Raw genomic sequence first — 19,633 nt, forward strand, 5'->3', positions numbered from 1 at the left:
ACCCTAGTTTGTCAAAGGGCAACACCTCACACTTGTCCACATTAAATTCCATCTGGCATTTTACTGCCCATTTTAGCAGCTTGCCCAGATCCTGCTGCAAGCTTTGAGACCCTTCCTTGCTCTCCACTACGCCCCCATTCTCTCAGTTTCTCCACCTCCTTTGCATCTATTTGCATGATGAGTTCCTGGACATCAGAAATGACCCTGTTTTTTTTCAATAACTTGGCTTCCCCTCTACTGTGGTCAATAGAAGCCATCTCCCACATTCATTCATTTTTCAGAATTCTAATTTTAACCCCCTCCCATCTGACAGAACGTGGATAGGGCTGCACTGGTCCTCACCTTCTACCCACCAGCCTCCTCAATTAGCACATCATCCTTTCTCATTTCCACCAGCTGAAACTAGACCCCACCCCCAGACACATCTACCCCTCCCCACCCATCTCACCTTCCATAGGGATTGCTCTCTCCATGACTTCTTTGTCCACTCATCCCTCCCCACCCAACCCCTCTGTAACCCCAGTACTTTGCCTTGCAACCACAGGGAGGAACACTTACTCTTACATCTCCTCCCTCACCACCATCCAGTGACCTAAACAACCCTTCCACATGAGGTAAAGGTTTGCATTTACTTCCTCTAACCTCACCTTCTGCATTTGGTTCTCCTGATTTCATCTCCTTTACCTTGGCGAGACCAAACCCAGACTTGGGGCTGTCTCACAGAGCATCTACATTCTGTTTCCAATGGCCATCATGAACTTCCAGTTGCATGCCATTTCAACTTCTTTTCCCACTTCCAAATTGATCTGTCTGTCCTGGGCCTTCTCTACTGCCAGAGTGAGACCCAATGTAAACTAAAGGAGCAACACCTCATATTCCACCTGGGTAAACTGCAGCCTAATTGTATCAATACAGAATTTTCTAATTTCAGGTCATGAGTCCTATCTCACTTTCTCAATACCCTTTCAGCTCTTTTCCCTTTTTGCAACCCTTTCTCACATATCCCACATAAACCACCCACCCATTCTCATTCTCCCTCCTCTTTCATTCTATCTGGTCTCCTCTTGTATCACCAACTCATCTTCTTATCAGATTCCAGTACTGGCAGCCAATATTCCCTTAGTAGTGAGTGTGCGCAAAAATTTTGATGTGCAATTTTTTTTCCTGTGACAAGAGTATGCACACACTGAATGCTTGTGCAAATGTAAACTTGAAATTGTTTCAAGACAATTTTGGCACAACCTATATCTCATGACTAATAAAACTATATTGGCATGTTTTAATATAATACAAGTATGATTAACTACTTGTTTCATCAACTAACTAGTTAACAGAAATGGTAAGCTAAGAGATTATTTCCAATAAGTATAATTATTAATTACTTCATTATTTTAGATAACTGATCTTTTGTGCGCTCATTAATTTTCTTTGTGTGCTGGTTGCAAAAGCTTAGAGGGAACAATGCTGGCAACCATTATCTTCTAATCAACCACTCCAGCCTGTGAGACTCATCTTCCTCCACCTGACCCCTTTCTGTTTCTTGCCTTCTCTCCCTTTATCTGACATCTGTTAATCCTCTGCCTCTGTCCGTACTGCTTCACCTTTCCCTGATCCATTTGTCCTGCTCCTCCCACCTTGTCCTCTTTACACTGGTCTCCTTCACTGCATTTCCATTCTTGATGTTTCCCCAAAACATCAACCACTCTTTTCTTCCCTCTGATGCTGTTTGACCTGCTAAGTACATATAGCAGTTAGCTTCAGTAAAAACACAATATTGGAGAAACTCAGCAGGTCAAACAGTGTCCTTTATATAACAAAGATAAAAATACATAACCGATGTTTCAGGCTTGTTCCCTTCATCAAGGTATGAGAAAATGTCAGCAGGCGTTCAAATAAAAGATGTAGGAAGAAGGCATGGTCGCAAAGGTAGGAGGTAATAGGTGGAGAAGGGAGAGAAAGAACAGCAGCAAGCAAGGGGAGGAGGGATGGCTGGGTGAATAGAGAGGGAAGGAGGGGAGGAGAGCTGGAAGGGGGAAGGGAAGAAGGGAGGGAAGGGGGAGAGAGGAGAGCAGGTTAGCTAAAGTCAGAAAAGTCAATGTTAATGCAGTCTAGGTGGAGAGTGCCCAGATGGAAAATCAGGTGTTGTTCCTTCAATTTACAGGTGGTCTTGGTGGAAGAGTACATAAGGCCATGGACACAGAACTGAAATGGATGGTGACTGGGAGATCTCTGTCACTGGTGCAGATGGAGCAAAGGTACTCAGCGAAGTGATCTCCCAGTCTTTGCCATCTTCCAGCTCCTCCTCCCCTTCCCTCTCCATTCACCCAGCCATCCCTCCTCCCCTCCCTCCCTTCTCCATCGATTACCTCCTGCCTTTGTGACCAGGCCTCCCCTTCCCACTTTTGTATTTGGATATCTGCCGACATTTTTCCAAACCTTGATGAAGGGCTCAAGCCCAAAACATCAATTATGTATTTTTACCTTTGCTATACAAAGGACCCTGTTTGACCCACTGAGTTTTTACTTCAACCACGGTGTCTTCAGATTTTTGTATTTTACTTGTGTTTAGCTTCAGACTATTGTTTCTGATTTCCTATTACATTGGTCCATGAATATAGAGTGAATATTGAAGTGTTTTTGATGAGGTCAAAGTTTTTTGTAACCTTAACACAATCAATCAGATTGTATACACTACAGATGTACCAGAAATATTGATACATCAACATATTGGATACCATCACTTTCCCAACAAATGCTCACATACCAAATGATTTTTTAAAAATAATATGTGTAGGTAGAAATTTATATTTTGAAGAAAAATTGAAATTAAATATTTTTAGAGCTGATTTTAAAAAAACCTTTTAGCATATCTGCACTGTTAAGCCTTGGCCAAACATAATGACATTAACAATCAGCTCAATAAAACAGCAAAGAGCAATATGCATTAATATTGTCTTAAAGAATTTGGTTGAAGAATAAAAATGGATCAGGGGAAAGTTTGCCTTGCTTTCTTTCAAAGAATGCTGAATTAGCATGGGATTTTTTAATGTCTAGTTTAAAAAAAACCAGATTAAACATCCAATCATTTTCTAAATCCTGCAGTAATAGTGAACTAATAAAGTACCATTATTTATGTAAGCATAGACAAAGAACCACAGGCATGCTCAACATATCATTACTAAAAGATATGCTGGTCATACATAGTCTGCGGATCTGACAAAGTATTTTGGGATCATTATTAAAAACAACATATGAATGAAGTATGAGTCATCTTTTAAGACTATGGCAAGTCATGTGGAAAGAGTTTGTATGGTTCCTTGTGTAACTCAAGAACTATAATCCTGCATGTTGATTATCCATTGTTTTCTGCTCCTCACTCAATTCTCATGCTGAGTTGGCTTTGCAGATGGTCTTCGACTTCAAGACAGGTATTACCCGAGGACCTTAAGTGGCTTCAAATTGAATGGGGACCACCCATCAACAGAAGTACATCATGCAGGTATTAGAACTGGTGTTCCGACCTCTGCGCACAGCAGCTGCCTCAACCAGACCTTTGGATTTAATAGCAGGAATGTTAGTACCACTCAAACTTGACGCTAGTCCTCCTGTAAATGTCATTGTAACCATTTTCTTTTTCTCTTTGTTGGGGTGATCTGGAATGGAGGTTAAATTCTTTACCTTTGGCACTTGTTAGAGAACAAGTGTCCAGTAATAAAATTCATAACATTGTTTCTGTATATGTCGGACAACAACTAATCCTGTGTCCTCTTATTTTGGAACTCTCAGCACAATACTTGGAATTTAAAATAAAAGAAAACATGGAATTTTAAAGATGATTGGTCCATTGTATCAATTTCAGTTCACAAACATCAAGTTTAAGTTTATTGTCATTTGACTGTACATATTCAACAAGACAAAACAACGTTTCTCTATATCACAGTCCATACACATGCATACATAATACACAGCGCATAATAATCACATATATACATAAAAATACAATATAAAATAAATATGTATAAGCATTTCAGGATCATTTACTTGTTTCATTTATAAGAGATCTGAAGTTAAAGGATACCGTTCGTCAATCTCACAGCCTATGGGAAGAAGCTATTTCCTAAATAATAGAGGAAAGGGAGACCCCAGTGATCCTGCTGGTCATTTTAATGATCCTCTGCATTGACCACACTATGATGCAGCCAGACAGGACTCTGTCAATTGTGCTCCTGTGAAATATAGTCACGAGGGTAGCTGGTAGCCTTGTCCTCCTCAACCTCTTGAGGAAGTGTAGGCGCTGCTGCATCTTTCAAACTAATTAAGAGGTGTTGTCGATCCTGTATAAGGGTTTGTGGAGCAAGAAGTTGGAACAAATAAATAACTACTCATGAGAAGGATATCATCTTCTCTAGAAGTAACCTTTCTCAGATGATATACAAAAGCAACATTGAAGGTTTTGATGGATTCCAATATGACTGAGAAATGATTTAGGCACTTTGTCAATTGAATGTCAGAAAGTCCTTTGTCCCAGTGTTACAGCAGATGTTTGCTCCCATTGTAGAGATTCATTTAAAATTGCATTGTGATGCTGCAGGGTCATATAAGAACAGTGTAATAACCAAGTGAATCACTTCTCATTTATTTGTGGTAATTTAAAGTTCAAGCTATGAGCACGGAAAACTAACCATAATGATCCTAACCAAGTTAAATTATTGGATTTTAAAGTTTAAATGAGAAACATGAAAGCACTTCTTTTAGCTCTATTGAAGGGCTATGTGACAACATTGAATAATTCAGAACTTAGTTCATGGCTGTGTGAATTCTCTTACATAATCAAAATATTGGCTATTGCAGCACATTACCCTCCCTGAGGGGAAGTATATATGATCCCACATATGGCAGCAGGTTTGTCTGTCTGCACAGTAGGTGGATACTGATCTTTATTTGACCCTAATGCTTCCATTTACAAGCTACATTGATCCAATCGGCACCCTTGCGCAAACTCATACAACTGAAGAGGAGTTCCAGTGCAACGAGGCAGCGTTGTTCAAAGGGATCTTGTGCTATTTGTCTTCTGATTGCTGGGTTATTTCTTCTGGCAATTGCTTAATAACAATAACATACATTTATATAATACTGGGCAACATGCAGGCACAATAGGACTGATTACAAAAAGCTTGATCAAATAATTTTAAGGTATGTCCAAAAGAAGGAAGGGGTCATAGAAAAGAGACTTATGACGGCCCGCAATTGCAGGGATCGGGCCGGAACATCATGCAGCAGCAGATGCGGACAGAAATTGCTAAAGCGACTCCCAGGACAACGAACCAGCGGGAGTAGAAGCTGGGGCAGCATCAGACCAACAGCCCTAAAATGGTGTTGGTCAAGCTGCCCTGCTAACTCAGCCGAAACAGGGTGGGGAAGAAGGGCATTCATATGCATGGTTGGTCCCACCCACTATTTTAATTAATATGCCTGACTCAGTCAATTAGCAAAAGAGGTCGGAACTTGAACAGTATAAAAACAGCCTTTCCAGCCCTAATAAAGTAGCGACTTTAACCACTGTGTGTATGTGTTTCTTTGTAGTGGTCAGCTACAATTGGTGACCCTGACAGTTTAGAAGCAATCTAAACCTAGCGATGGAGAACGAAGCAGCAGTCAGCGCAGTTGGCCTGAAGCTCCCAACCTTCTGGACAGTTCAACCCGGTGTGTGGGTCGACCAGGCGAAGGCTCAGTTCCAGATTTGGGGCATCACAACAGAGACCAACTAGTACTACCACGTGGTGAGCACTCTGGATCCGCAAACAGCAGACAGAATGGCCAACTTTATCCACAGGCCACCATCGGAAGGCACTTACACTGCCTTCAAAGAGCTATTAACTGAGACATTCAGACACCCACGGCAAGAGCGAGTACCACGTTTGCTCCACCTGGATGGGCTTGGAGACAGATCCCCGTCGACACTCATAAATGAGATGCTGGCCCTCCTTGGAGAGGAGCAGTTCGGCATCATGTTCGAGCAGGTGTTCCTGGAACAGATGCCTGAAGACATCCAACTGCTCTTGGCGGATGTGGACTTCACTGACCCCCGGAAAGTCGCAGCATGGGCAGACATTCTGTGGAAACAGAAACACAAGTGCTCAGCTACGATGGGACTCGTAAAGAAGTCCCGCAATCAGACCAGAGCAGTCCCAAGCAAGGAACAGCAGACAAGAGGCAGGAGTGAGTCCAGCGACAGATGGTGCTTCTACCACCAGAGATGGGGTACCAAGGCCCGCCGATGCCAGTCCTCTGTGAGTTCCAGGGAAATGACAAGGCCGGCCACCGCTGATGGCCACGACTGCTGGCCATCAAGAGAGCCTCCTCTAGGTCTGGGACCGCCTGTCCGGCAGATGCTTCCTGGTGGATACAGGAGCAGAGGTTAGTGTGATACCCCCGACAGGGTTGGACACTAGGCACAGGCTAGCGGGACCAACATTGAGGGCTGCCAACAACAGCAGTATATGGACCTATGGTACTCGTAGAACCGAGCTGCAGTTCGGGGGCAGTCACTTCTCGTGGGAGTTCACGCTGGCCACAGTGGAACAAACATTCATCAGAGTGGATTTCCTGTGAGCCCACAGCCTCCTAGTGGACTGTTACCCCATGTCACACAACCAGGAATTTGCGGCAAACCTGCACGGGGCAACAATATTCTCAAACGTGGACCTCGTGCGAGGATATCACCAGATCATGGTGCATCCTGATGACATCCCTAAAACGGCCATCGCCATCATCACTCCATTTGGGCTGTTCAAGTTCCTCAGGATGCCATTCGGGCTCAAAAATGTGGCACAGACATTCCAGTGACTAATGGATGCAGTGGGCCAAGACCTGGATGGCACTTTCATCTACCTCGACGATTTCCTCGTGGCAAGTAGAACCCGACAGGAACACCTTCAGCACCTCCGAAATCTCTGTAGTCATCTGCAGGAGTTCGGCCTCACCATCAACCTGGCCAAATGCCAGTTTGGCCTGAACATCATCGACTTCCTGGGCCACAGGATTACAAAGGACAGGGCCACACCACTGCCCGACAAGGTATAGGCCATCGGCAGCTTCCTGAAGCCCAGTACAACCAAAGGTCTGCAGGAGTTCATGGGGATGATAAACTTTTATCACATTTATCTCAGCAACTGCCCAAGTGATGTCGTTCATACTGATGTCCAGCAAGGAGAAGGACCTGATCTGGGATGATAAATCTGTATGTGCATTTGTGGAAGCCAAAGAATCCCTGGCCAAAGCTGCACTCCTGACCCACCCCAGACCAGATGCACCCACAGCCCTTACAGTTGATGCCTCAGGAACAGCGATTGGTGGAGTCCTGGAGCAGCAGATAGAAGGAAGTTGGTACCCACTAGCTTTCTTCAGCAAACATCTGCAGCCCCCTGAACTAAAGTACAGTGCTTTCGATAGAGAGCTGCTGGCGCTGTACTTAGCCATCTGCCACTTCCGATATTTTCTGGAGGGAAGGGCTTTCACAGACCACAAACCACTGACTTTCGCCCTGACAAAAATTTCCGATCCCTGGTCAGCCCGCCAACAGAGACACTGGTCTTACATCTCGGAGTACACCACCAACGTCAAGCACATCTCGGGCAAAGACAATGTGGTCGTGGATGCCTTGTCAAGACACAGCATCCACTCCCTGGTCAACGGTCTGGACTTCATAGCACTGGCAGAGGCACAGCAGCAGGATGACGAGATCCCACAACACAGGACCACTATCACAGGCCTTCAGGTTCAGGACATTCCAGTCAGCACAGATACTACCATCCTCCTGTCCAACATGGCCATCGGGCAGGTTCAACCTATTGTCCCAACCTCATGGAAGCGACGAGTTTTTGACTCCATCCACGGGCTGGCACACTCATCCATCAGGACTTTGGTCCAGCAAGTACGTGTGGCATGGATTGCAAAAACAAGACTGGGGTTGGGCCAAGGCATGTACGCAGTGCCAAACAGCCAAAGTGCAGCGACTCATCAAGGTCCCCCCACAGCATTTCAAGCCAAAAGAATGCAGGTTTGACCACATTCACATGGACATAGTGGGACCCTTGCCAGTCTCTCTGGGTTCCTGCTACCTGTTCACAGTGGTTGACTGCTTCATCCGGTGGCCAGAAGCAATCCCCCTGGCCAACACATCCACCAGGTCCTGTGCCAAAGGACTCCTCTCATCCTGGTTTGCAAGATTCGGACTGCCATAGCACATCATTTCTGACCAAGGTGCACAGTTCACCTCCAGTTTGTGGACTGACATTCCAACCCATGGGGTGCTCAGCTACACCATACGATAGCATACCACCCACAAGCCAACAGCATGGTGGAGTGTTTCCATAGGCAACGCAAGATCGCCCTCATGACCAGACTCAAGGGCCCCAACTGGGTGGATGAGCTACCATGGGCACTACTGGGCATCTGAACAGTGCTAAAAGAAGACCTCCATGCATCTTCCGCTGAACTTGCCTACGGAGTCCCACTCACGGTTCCTGGGGATTTCGTTCCACAGGTCAGTGGACAGCAGGAGGAGACAACCACCTTCCTGGACAGGCTGCGCGAAAAGGTTGGTAACCTGGCTCCGATCCCACCCTCCAGACATGGGCAAGCCAAGTCCAACATCCCCAAAGAACTCAAGGACTGTGAGTACGTGTTTGTACACAGAGGACCCCAACGTTCACCACTGCAAAAGCTATACAAAGGTCCCTTTCAAGTCATCCAGAATAACAGAGCCATCTTCGAGCTGGACATCGGTAGTAAACCAAAGTTTTCACTTTGATAGACTCAAGCCTGCTCACAAAGACCCAGCAGAACCTGTGGAGACACCAACACCTCGACACAGAGGCAGACAACAAAAGACTTTGGGGACTATACCTATGGACACTATAGACTGTAACGCTGGTTCTGGGTGGGGGGGGGGGGGCTGGATCATGTGGCAGCCAGGAATTGCAGAGTTCGGGCCGGCACATCACGTGGACAGAGATCGTTAAAGTGACTCCCAGGACAGCAAACCGGCAGGGGTAGAAGCTGGGGCAGCATCAGACCAACAGCCCTAAAATGGCATTGGTCAAACTGCCAAGCTAACTCAGCCGAAACAGGTTGGGGAAGAAGGGCATTCATATGCATGGATGTTCCCGCCCTCTATTGTTATTCATATGGATCAGTCAATCAGCAAAAAAACGGCGGGAACTTGAACAGTATAAAAGCAGCCTTTCCAGCCCCAATAAAATAGCGAGCTTAACCACTGTGTGTACGTGTTTCTTTGTAGCGGTCAGCTGCAGAGTAAAGCCAGGATTGTCAATTTTGCAGCATCCAACATAAAGCTACCAAATACACTGTCCAACATAATTCCCTACTCTTTCATGGAAAGAGATTACAAAGCAATACAATCATTCAATGCCCCCATCGACTCCTTACAACTGCTCAAAGTGGAGAAGAATGATTTGAAGAACCTTGAAGTCCATGTATCAAGTAAAAGTTCTATATGATGGTAGAAGGACTACAGCTTATCACAATGTAATGATTTGTCTACCCAACAGGTAACTCCTTACCCCTCTGTGACAGAGTCTGTGGTTCCTACATTGGTTTCATTGATCATTCAAGAAAGTCTCAAACCGGTGAGTGGAAGCACCTCATCCTCCTCACCATGAATTGCCTAGGGAGGAAAGATAAAGAAGTTTAATATGAAGAATATCAAGTAGCTAGAATTGGAGGAAGATAGATATTCTGACGCTGATGCCAACTGTAGACATGAGAAGTTACAGACTACAGAAGGACTTGACAACAAAGGTGAAAATTTTAAAATGCATAAAGTAGTTCCTTAGCAAAACAGAGTGAGTAGTATTCAGAATGTTGTGAGTTTGGCAGGCAGCAGAGTTTTGGAAGCTTCACACTTAAGCAGGATTATTCCATATTTAATACAGATCTTCAAAAATTTTTTGGGGTATAACTAATCGTGGATACGTTTGTAGCTAGTGTGTTATAGCTTCCATGAAATTTCTCTGTGCACCATTTTAAGTAAAAAACATGCCACAGGTAAGAACAGCAATTAAAACATTGTTAAAAACATTTTCATGAAAATAATTGTGGATAAGATTATGAGAAACATAGTTTGAGTGGGCAGCCAGCAGCTTTTCCTAGGGTGGCAATGAAGGAATCTATTTAGGATGAGTGGAAGAACATTTAGGGAAAATGTCAGAGGTACGTCTTTTTTCATGGAGAGTGATGTTGGAGGTTCGTACAATGGGGATAGGCACATGGATGCAAGAAAAATGGAGAGTAAGAAATGTTAGATTGATGTGGAGTAGGCTTAAATGCCCAAATTGTTCTGTACTGTTTTATAATGTTTTCGGATGAAAAAATAGAAAAATTGTCAGTGAACATATGTTAAAAGAAAATGTGTAAGATGGTTAACTCAGTTGTGCAAATGTTAATGCAGCTTAAGAAGTATCAGAGCCTGCACCACTAGGTTGAGGAACAACTTCTTCCCACGGGCAGTGAGAATGCTGAAGGACCAAAGGAACGGCTCACACTAACCATCCGAGACTCTCATTTGTACAAAATAAAATTATCTATTTATTTGTACAAATGAAATACTTGTTCTGCATAAGTATCAATTGTCTGATTATGTGTTATGTCTGGTTGTGAGTCTGCATGTTTTGCACTGAGGACCGGAGAACGTTGTTTCATTGGGTTTTACTTGACAACAGACTTGACTTGGATTGATCTAAGGCAGGGGTGTCAAACTCAAATTCACGGAGGGCCAAAATTAAAAACTTGGACTAAGTCGAGGGCCGAACTAAATATTTATTGAAAATTTTCAACAACATCTGCATGTTTTCTCTTCTTTCAACACATGTAATGTTAAACTTTTTCTTATTAAAATAAATGTTTAATAATAGTTTTGGATAAACTCTTTCCAGAAGCATTAACAAATGAGAAATAAAATATTCAATAAATAATATTTCTCTATAGAGGATTTGTCAAATGTTGCTAGTGTGCTGTCGAATAGTAAAATCTGAGGGCTATTGAGAATGTGGGAGAATAACATGATTCCTGAAACAATCAAATGGGTGACTGATTGTGGGCATGAACTCTAGCAGGGTTATTTGCCATGCCCTTTTTCCATTGGTACAGATATCCTTTGATTTACACACTTTTCAAGTTTTATGCCGAATGAGCTTGTATCCAGGTGCAGGACCATTTTTAACCAGGAATATATTGATCACTGTGACATGAAACTATTGGAAGATCGTTTTATCCTGAGATTAAAGTTCATAATCCTTACTCAGGCCTGTGTGCGGGAGGGCGGGGTTTTCAGGCGATCGGGTTGGACAATGACAGTGCGGGGGCATCAGCTCTCGCTGCAGGGGGGCATCAGCTCTCGCTGCAGGGCGGCATCTTGGTGGATCAGCGGCCCCATCACCGTGAGTCGCGGATCGGCCTGCGGCAGGGAGAATGAGTGGGCAACGGTCCTGGCGAGGTCAGGCCCGAGGCCTCCAGTTCCGGGCGCTGGGAAGCGGCCTTGGCTTCCCCTGACACCGGCCAGGCCCCAAAACCAGAGTCCACGGTGAGACCCTGCAACGTAAACAGAGGAGGTGGGGGCGATTAGCAGGCTGACACCAATGCATTCTGGGATTTGTTGTATTACTGTGCATGCGCTATACTGGTGCGGCGGCCAGCGGGCCACCTCTAATATATATTTAATATGATCTTGCAGGCCAAAGTCCTGATGTGGAATGTGAGGTCGCAGCTGCACATTCACCCGAGTTCAGGTGCTGTCTGTGTGGAGTTTGTAAGCTCTCTCCTTGTCTTGGACCAACAGGTCAGTTGCCTGACGAAGGCACCCGAACCCCCCGTTGAAACGCCGGCGTCCGGGGCGGTGGAGGAATTGGCTGAGAAGAGCGCGTTGCTCTCACCCCCCTCCCATGGTTGGAGAGGGATTAAACTGCGATCTCACGGCGCCAGGCTCGTCTCCATCAAAAGGAGTGGGAGGCATGGTCCGCCGTGCACGGAGCGAGGGGGAAGGCATCGCCAACGAGACGCTCGGTCCGGCGTCACCGCTGATGCGCAGACCCAGCGAGGATGGTCCCCAACTCCAGCCGCATCTGTGTGTCCGGGAGCCGGGTGGGCTGAGTGCGGTGCTCCGATCCCCGGGATTCGGGACTCTGAGATCCCTCCACACCTCCGGCGTCTTCATTTTCACCTTCAGTGTGCATGCGCTATACTGGCGCGGCGGCCAGCGGGCCAACTCTAATATATATTTAATATGATCTTGCAGGCCAAAGTCCTGATGTGGAATGTGAGGTCGCAGCTCCACATTCACCCGAGTTCAGGTGCTGTCTGTGTGGAGTTTGTAAGCTCTCTCCTTGTCTTGGACCAACAGGTCAGTTGCCTGACGAAGACACACGAACCCCCCGTTGAAACGCCGGCGTCCGGGGCGGTGGAGGAATTGGCTGAGAAGAGCGCGTTGCTCTCACCCCCCTCCCATGGTTGGAGAGGGATTAAACTGCGATCTCACGGCACCAGGCTCGTCTCCATCAAAAGGAGTGGGAGGCAGGGTCCGCCGCGCACGGAGCGAGGGGGAAGGCATCGCCAACGAGACGCTCGGTCCGGCGTCACCGCTGAAGCGCAGACCCAGCGAGGATGGTCCCCAACTCCAGCCGCATCTGTGTGTCCGGGAGCCGGGTGGGCTGAGTGCGGTGCTCCGATCCCCGGGATTCGGGACTCTGAGATCCCTCCACACCTCCGGCGTCTTCATTTTCACCTTCAGTGTGCATGCGCTATACTGGCGCGGCGGCCAGCGGGCCAACTCTAATATATATTTAATATGATCTTGCAGGCCAAAGTCCTGATGTGGAATGTGAGGTCGCAGCTCCACATTCACCCGAGTTCAGGTGCTGTCTGTGTGGAGTTTGTAAGCTCTCTCCTTGTCTTGGACCAACAGGTCAGTTGCCTGACGAAGACACACGAACCCCCCGTTGAAACGCCGGCGTCCGGGGCGGTGGAGGAATTGGCTGAGAAGAGCGCGTTGCTCTCACCCCCCTCCCATGGTTGGAGAGGGATTAAACTGCGATCTCACGGCGCCAGGCTCGTCTCCATCAAAAGGAGTGGGAGGCAGGGTCCGCCGCGCACGGAGCGAGGGGGAAGGCATCGCCAACGAGACGCTCGGTCCGGCGTCACCGCTGAAGCGCAGACCCAGCGAGGATGGTCCCCAACTCCAGCCGCATCTGTGTGTCCGGGAGCCGGGTGGGCTGAGTGCGGTGCTCCGATCCCCGGGATTCGGGACTCTGAGATCCCTCCACACCTCCGGCGTCTTCATTTTCACCTTCAGTGTGCATGCGCTATACTGGCGCGGCGGCCAGCGGGCCAACTCTAATATATATTTAATATGATCTTGCAGGCCAAAGTCCTGATGTGGAATGTGAGGTCGCAGCTGCACATTCACCCGAGTTCAGGTGCTGTCTGTGTGGAGTTTGTAAGCTCTCTCCTTGTCTTGGACCAACAGGTCAGTTGCCTGACGAAGGCACCCGAACCCCCCGTTGAAACGCCGGCGTCCGGGGCGGTGGAGGAATTGGCTGAGAAGAGCGCGTTTCTCTCACCCCCCTCCCATGGTTGGAGAGGGATTAAACTGCGATCTCACGGCACCAGGCTCGTCTCCATCAAAAGGAGTGGGAGGCAGGGTCCGCCGTGCACGGAGCGAGGGGGAAGGCATCGCCAACGAGACGCTCTGTCCGGCGTCACCGCTGATGCGCAGACCCAGCGAGGATGGTCCCCAACTCCAGCCGCATCTGTGTGTCCGGGAGCCGGGTGGGCTGAGTGCGGTGCTCCGATACCCGGGATTCGGGACTCTGAGATCCCTCCACACCTCCGGCATCTTCATTTTCACCTTCAGTGTGCATGCGCTATACTGGCGCGGCGGCCAGCGGGCCAACTCTAATATATATTTAATATGATCTTGCAGGCCAAAGTCCTGATGTGGAATGTGAGGTCGCAGCTCCACATTCACCCGAGTTCAGGTGCTGTCTGTGTGGAGTTTGTAAGCTCTCTCCTTGTCTTGGACCAACAGGTCAGTTGCCTGACGAAGGCACCCGAACTCCCCGTTGAAACGCCGGCGTCCGGGACGGTGGAGGAATTGTCTGAGAAGAGCGCGTTGCTCTCACCCCCCTCCCATGGTTGGAGAGGGATTAAACTGCGATCTCACGGCGCCAGGCTCGTCTCCATCAAAAGGAGTGGGAGGCAGGGTCCGCCGCGCATGGAGCGAGGGGGAAGGCATCGCCAACGAGACGCTCGGTCCGGCGTCACCGCTGAAGCGCAGACCCAGCGAGGATGGTCCCCAACTCCAGCCGCATCTGTGTGTCCGGGAGCCGGGTGGGCTGAGTGCGGTGCTCCGATCCCCGGGATTCGGGACTCTGAGATCCCTCCACACCTCCGGCGTCTTCATTTTCACCTTCAGTGTGCATGCGCTATACTGGCGCGGCGGCCAGCGGGCCAACTCTAATATATATTTAATATGATCTTGCGGGCCAAATATAATTATATCGCGGGCCAAATTTGGCCCGCGGGCCAGAGTTTGACATGTGTGATCTAAGGAGTGAGATCAATCTGACATTCACTTTAAGAATTTCCCCAAGCCAAATAACAGTGGGATTTGCTTAATTTATTGGGAAATTGATGGGAACAGGAGAGACTGGTGATGACGAATTGGCTTCATCTGACATCGTTTTGAGATAAATTAAATTCATCAACTATCAGCTAAGCAATAAGGTAATTTGTCAAAATTTAAAGGCCAGCTCTGACCCCAAGGATCATTCAAATAACAATTAACATGATATCCCACCATAGCAAAAACCATTTTAATCTAACAATTAAAATATACTTAACGTGTTAAATATCTTCCTCCATTCAATATTTCAAGGTGCAGTTCTATTTAAAAATATTTCTGAAACTTGATCATCTTCAATATGCACCTGCTCCACAATTTTATTTGCAACAAACATTAATTCTGTCTGCTGTGAATTCTTCTACAGATCCTCAGACAACTGTGATTAGATAATTGCTTACTGTAGAATTTGAGCTGTCAGTCGTCAAGGCTCCTTTTTGTCTCTTCAGAGAAAAGGACAAAACTTTAATTTAGGTACATTTTCAGTGCTGAGGAATGAAGTAAGTAAGGATTAATGTACTAAAAGAGGAGACATTTAGCAATCATGTCTTAAATCCACAACTCATTAGTTCACAGGCCATTGCTGCTATTTAATTATTCTCTGAGATGACAAGTAAATTCATCAAACTAGATTTAACTGCATCTAAAGTCTGCAGCCATCTTATGTGGAACACCTTTTGTGGAAGTTTGTACTTTCAAGTGGTCAAGTGACCACTAGGGAAGTGAGACTGTTTTATTGGCATATTGACCATTGATGTCCTCTGTAATCATGTCCAAGGAGTCCTCTAATCCACAAAGTTTCATTTTATGCTCCAAAGTAAATGGGGCCTCTGCCCCTAGAATTGCCAGAATTAATCTTTTGAGAAGAATATAGGGCAAATTACCACTCATCAGATTATTTGCAAAGGAGCATTTAGCTGAGACCCTTTGGATCTATTGATATAGCAAAGTAACCCCTTAACATGATCTCAATTGCTACTCCTCAATTGTGGTACCCTTTACATCTTGTTGAAGAGTTCATGGAGGCTGTGACTGAGAGGCATGGTCAAAGCTGTCTCATTCAGTTCGAGGATTTTGGTAACACCCATGCATTTCGACTTCTAAACAAGTACCGCAACAAATACTGCACATTCAACGATTATATCCAGGAGACGGCTGCAATGGCAGCAGCAGGCTTGCTGGCAACTCTGTGCATCACCAAGAACAAGCTGTCAGATCACAAGTTTCTGTTCCAAGGAGCTGGGGAGGCTGCCCTAGGAATAGCAGAACTTACTGTGCTGGCCATGGAGAAAGAAGGGATAAGACGACAACAGGCTCTTTCGAGAATCTGGATGGTTGACTCCAAAGGCCTCATTGTTCAGGGGTGTGCCAACTTAACTGAGCAGAAGTTGCAGTTTGCTCACCCACATCCCGAAGTGAGAAACTTGGCTGATGTGGTTCGGGATTTCAAACCTACTGCAATTATAGGAGCTTCTGCAATTGGGGGTGCATTTACTGAGTAAATCATCAAAGACATGGCAAGCTTCAATAAGCATCCAATTATATTTGCTTTGAGCAATCCAACCAGCAAAGCAAAATGCACTGCTGAACAATGTTACTGACTGACTGAGGGCCAAGCAATATTTGCAAGCGGAAGTCCCTTTAATCCAGTTACAATGCCATGTGGGAAAGTGTTACATCCAGGCCAGGGTAACAACGCCTATATTTTCCCTGATCACCCTGATTCTTGTACAGTGCCTTAGAAGTGTTTTCCCTGATCTTCCTTGAAACAAGCCAATTTTTAGAAAATGTGATCTTTGCTTTTGGAATTCTGTTTAATAATGACAGAATCATACAGCCCTTCAGCTCACCAGGACCATTCCATCCTTAAAGCAACCATCTGCACTCATCAACTGTTGCTTTCCTTTCACATTCCCATTAATTCTTCCCATATTTCCTGCCTTTCACAGATGCCAAGGATAATAGACAGCAACCAAATAACCTACCAACCTATATTGTCTTTGGGATTCAGGAGGTTAACTGGGTGAAATCCACACAATTACAGGAAAATCTACAAACTTCATATAGACAATACATGAGGTCACAATCAAAGTCCATCACTCGAGCTTTGAGATGGCATGTAACCACTGTACTACTCTCATTGCTAATATCTGTCCCTTCAGCCATCTTTTTCTCTTCAAAATGTGTGTGTGGTAGAAGTTGGGGGCATAGTTCCAGAATACATTCTGAGGTGCAGCTGATGTTGGAGGAAACCTAGCAACCTAATTATACTCTGCGGCTCTATCTTGCTTTGTTAAGATGAATGAAACTTTTTGCTCACCCACAAAAGATCTCTTGTCTTTTTGGACCTTGGGATATCCTTAAGTATCTTGTAACCTACAAAGCAAGTTTTAAATCAGAACAAAATATGCAGGAAACACTTAGGCAGCATTGTCAGAAAGAGAAACAGTTAAGGTTTCAGGTCCAGGACCCTTCTTCAAAAGTAGGAAAGAAAGAAACAACTGAGTTTTGGTAGTAGTGGAGCTGGGCTGGTGAGCAAGATGAGTGGAATAAAGGAGTTTCTCTGCTGGAGTGAGATTGATTGATCTTTTGTGGCAGGTAAGGGACAGTTAATATGAGATTTCTGTTGTTAACGACAAGGCCATGCATCATATCCAACAGACCAGAATAGACAAATAACAGGAAAGGTTGAGCCAAAATTCTAGCACGTAAATGTTGTCAGGGAGAAAGAGTGAATGACCTCAAAACGGAGAATTCAGTATTGACTCCTTGCTCTGATGGAAGAAGAGGTGTTGTTTCTCAAGCTTATGTTGGGCCTATTGTATCAGAGCAGAAGGCCACAGGAAGAAAGATCAGAGTGAGTGTGGGTTAGTGAAGTTAAGGGCAGCCAACTGGAAGCAAATGTTAAATGTAGTAAATTTTCTTGTGAAGGAAAATATAGTGAGTCATCTGATAAATTTGTGATACCCAGGATGACATTTCACTGGCTGCTTGAAAGGTCACATAGGTATAAACATTACTTGCTTTGATAACTATTTTTTACCATAGTCAGAGTGAGAACCTTGGGTATATACCTACGTGCAGAAGGGAACACGGCACTCCAATAGTCACTTTATGAAATCAGTCTTCTGTGAATTCATTGATTGTATTTTCATTTGGTTTGTTTGACCTGCAAATTAGCTGAAGAATAGATATTCTTCATGAAAAATTCCCAAATTTTGTCTCACATACCTTTTTATCCAACAATACATTTCATCCTCTAATGAAGTAAGAAGCAACCAAGGTTGGCAGCCTGTTTAGAGTAGTGGTTAGCGCAACGCTGTTACAGCACCAGTGATCAGGACCAGGGTTTGAATCATGCACTGTCTGTAAGGAGTTTGTATGTTCTACGTCTGTGTGGGTTTTCCTTGGGGGCTTCAGTTTCCTCCCACTCTTCAAAACATGTTGGGGGCATAAGTCATTCGGGTGTAATTGGACGGCACAGGCTCATGGGGTGAAAGAGCCTGTTACTGTGCTGTATGTCTACATTTTAAAAAATAATTACAAACATCACTACAGAACAATTTTTTTCAGAAGGTTTGCGTCCTAAAAAAATGGGGAGTATTTCAAGCTGAATACAGAAATAATTTTAGATTTGCTGTATCATGCAAGAAGTTGGAGAAACATTAAATTAACTGTTGTTGAATTTAGCATGTTTAAATACCTCTTTTCCATGCTCTCAATATCCTGGTGAAACCTTTCACCCTATTTATCAATGATTGCACCAAGATCAGCAGGGAAGAGGTCAAAGTGCAAATGCAGACAGTGAATTTTCAATGACATGTTGCACTTCATGGTTTTGTATGCTTGAAGTTGACTTAAAATATGACAGGAAATCACACAAGTAGGTTATGTCAAACAATAGTATGTGATAGGAAAATCTTCAGGTGATTTTTGCAATCAGCAGCCCAAAATCCATAAAATATGCCCAAGACTGTTCAGGAAGCAGAATCTTTGTTGTCCAGTGTATCATAACTGCAATTCATTATCTTTGCACAGGATGAAAGCATTTCAAAGTGGGCCTCATGCCAACAGGTAATTGACAGTAATGGCAAAACCGTTGATTCCATAAACTCCAAAGCAAAACATCTTGTAGCTGACATCGGCAACTGTTTCATTTCTTTCAACTTGTCATTAATAACACAGGCACCAATTGTGCACAGCATAGGTTTCTCACATAGCGTTGAACTGAGAAAGATCAGTGGCGAATGGACTGAATCTTCCCAGAAGCAATGCAGCTGTCATTTGGTGAAATCTTAATAGAATTGTCCCCTTCCAGAATGCACCCTGAAATGCTAAGAGAAAATATATCACCAAAAGAGAGACATTTCCTAAGCCCTTTATATAGGTTTGTCCTTGACAAGATTTAACTCAAACAAGATATAACTCAAGCAAGCTTAGGTTTGCTACAAAGCAAAAACACATTTAATGGTAAAGTTAAAGGTGTAGTGCAGTGGCTTTCAAACTCCCCCACTCCCCCCCCCCCCAGCTCACATACCACCTTAAGCAATTCCTATGCCATCACTGCTCTGTGATTAGTAACGAATTGCTTAAGGTGGTATGTGAGTGGAAAGAAAAGGTTTGAGAACTACTGTTTTAATTGTACCTAATTGACTCATTATGTGCATGGTTTCATAACTCCAAAGGAAATGAGCCAATGACAATTTTTCTCAAGCAAAATATCTCAGTAACAATTGGGTCCAGAGTATTGGTTCTCAACCTTCCCTTTCCATTCCCATACCACCTTAAGCAATGCCTTACTAATCACATTGCACTTATGGCCTAGGGATTGCTTAAGGTAGAATGTGAGTTTAGGGGGCCAGTTTGAAAGTTTGTGGTGTAAATAGTTTGCATGGATATATAAACTTTAAGTTTAGGGTGAGTATGTGTCTCCAGTAG

The 19,633-nt window shown here is 45.4% G+C and overlaps 1 pseudogene; it reads left to right on the forward strand.

Annotated features, from left to right (window-relative positions):
- Positions 1-15,657: 15,657 nt before the first annotated feature.
- LOC138753108 (NADP-dependent malic enzyme-like) lies at positions 15,658-16,437 on the forward strand (annotated as a pseudogene).
- Positions 16,438-19,633: the final 3,196 nt, after the last annotated feature.

The sequence above is a fragment of the Narcine bancroftii genome, chromosome 2 (assembly GCF_036971445.1).
Source record: "Narcine bancroftii isolate sNarBan1 chromosome 2, sNarBan1.hap1, whole genome shotgun sequence".
NCBI lineage: Eukaryota > Metazoa > Chordata > Chondrichthyes > Torpediniformes > Narcinidae > Narcine > Narcine bancroftii.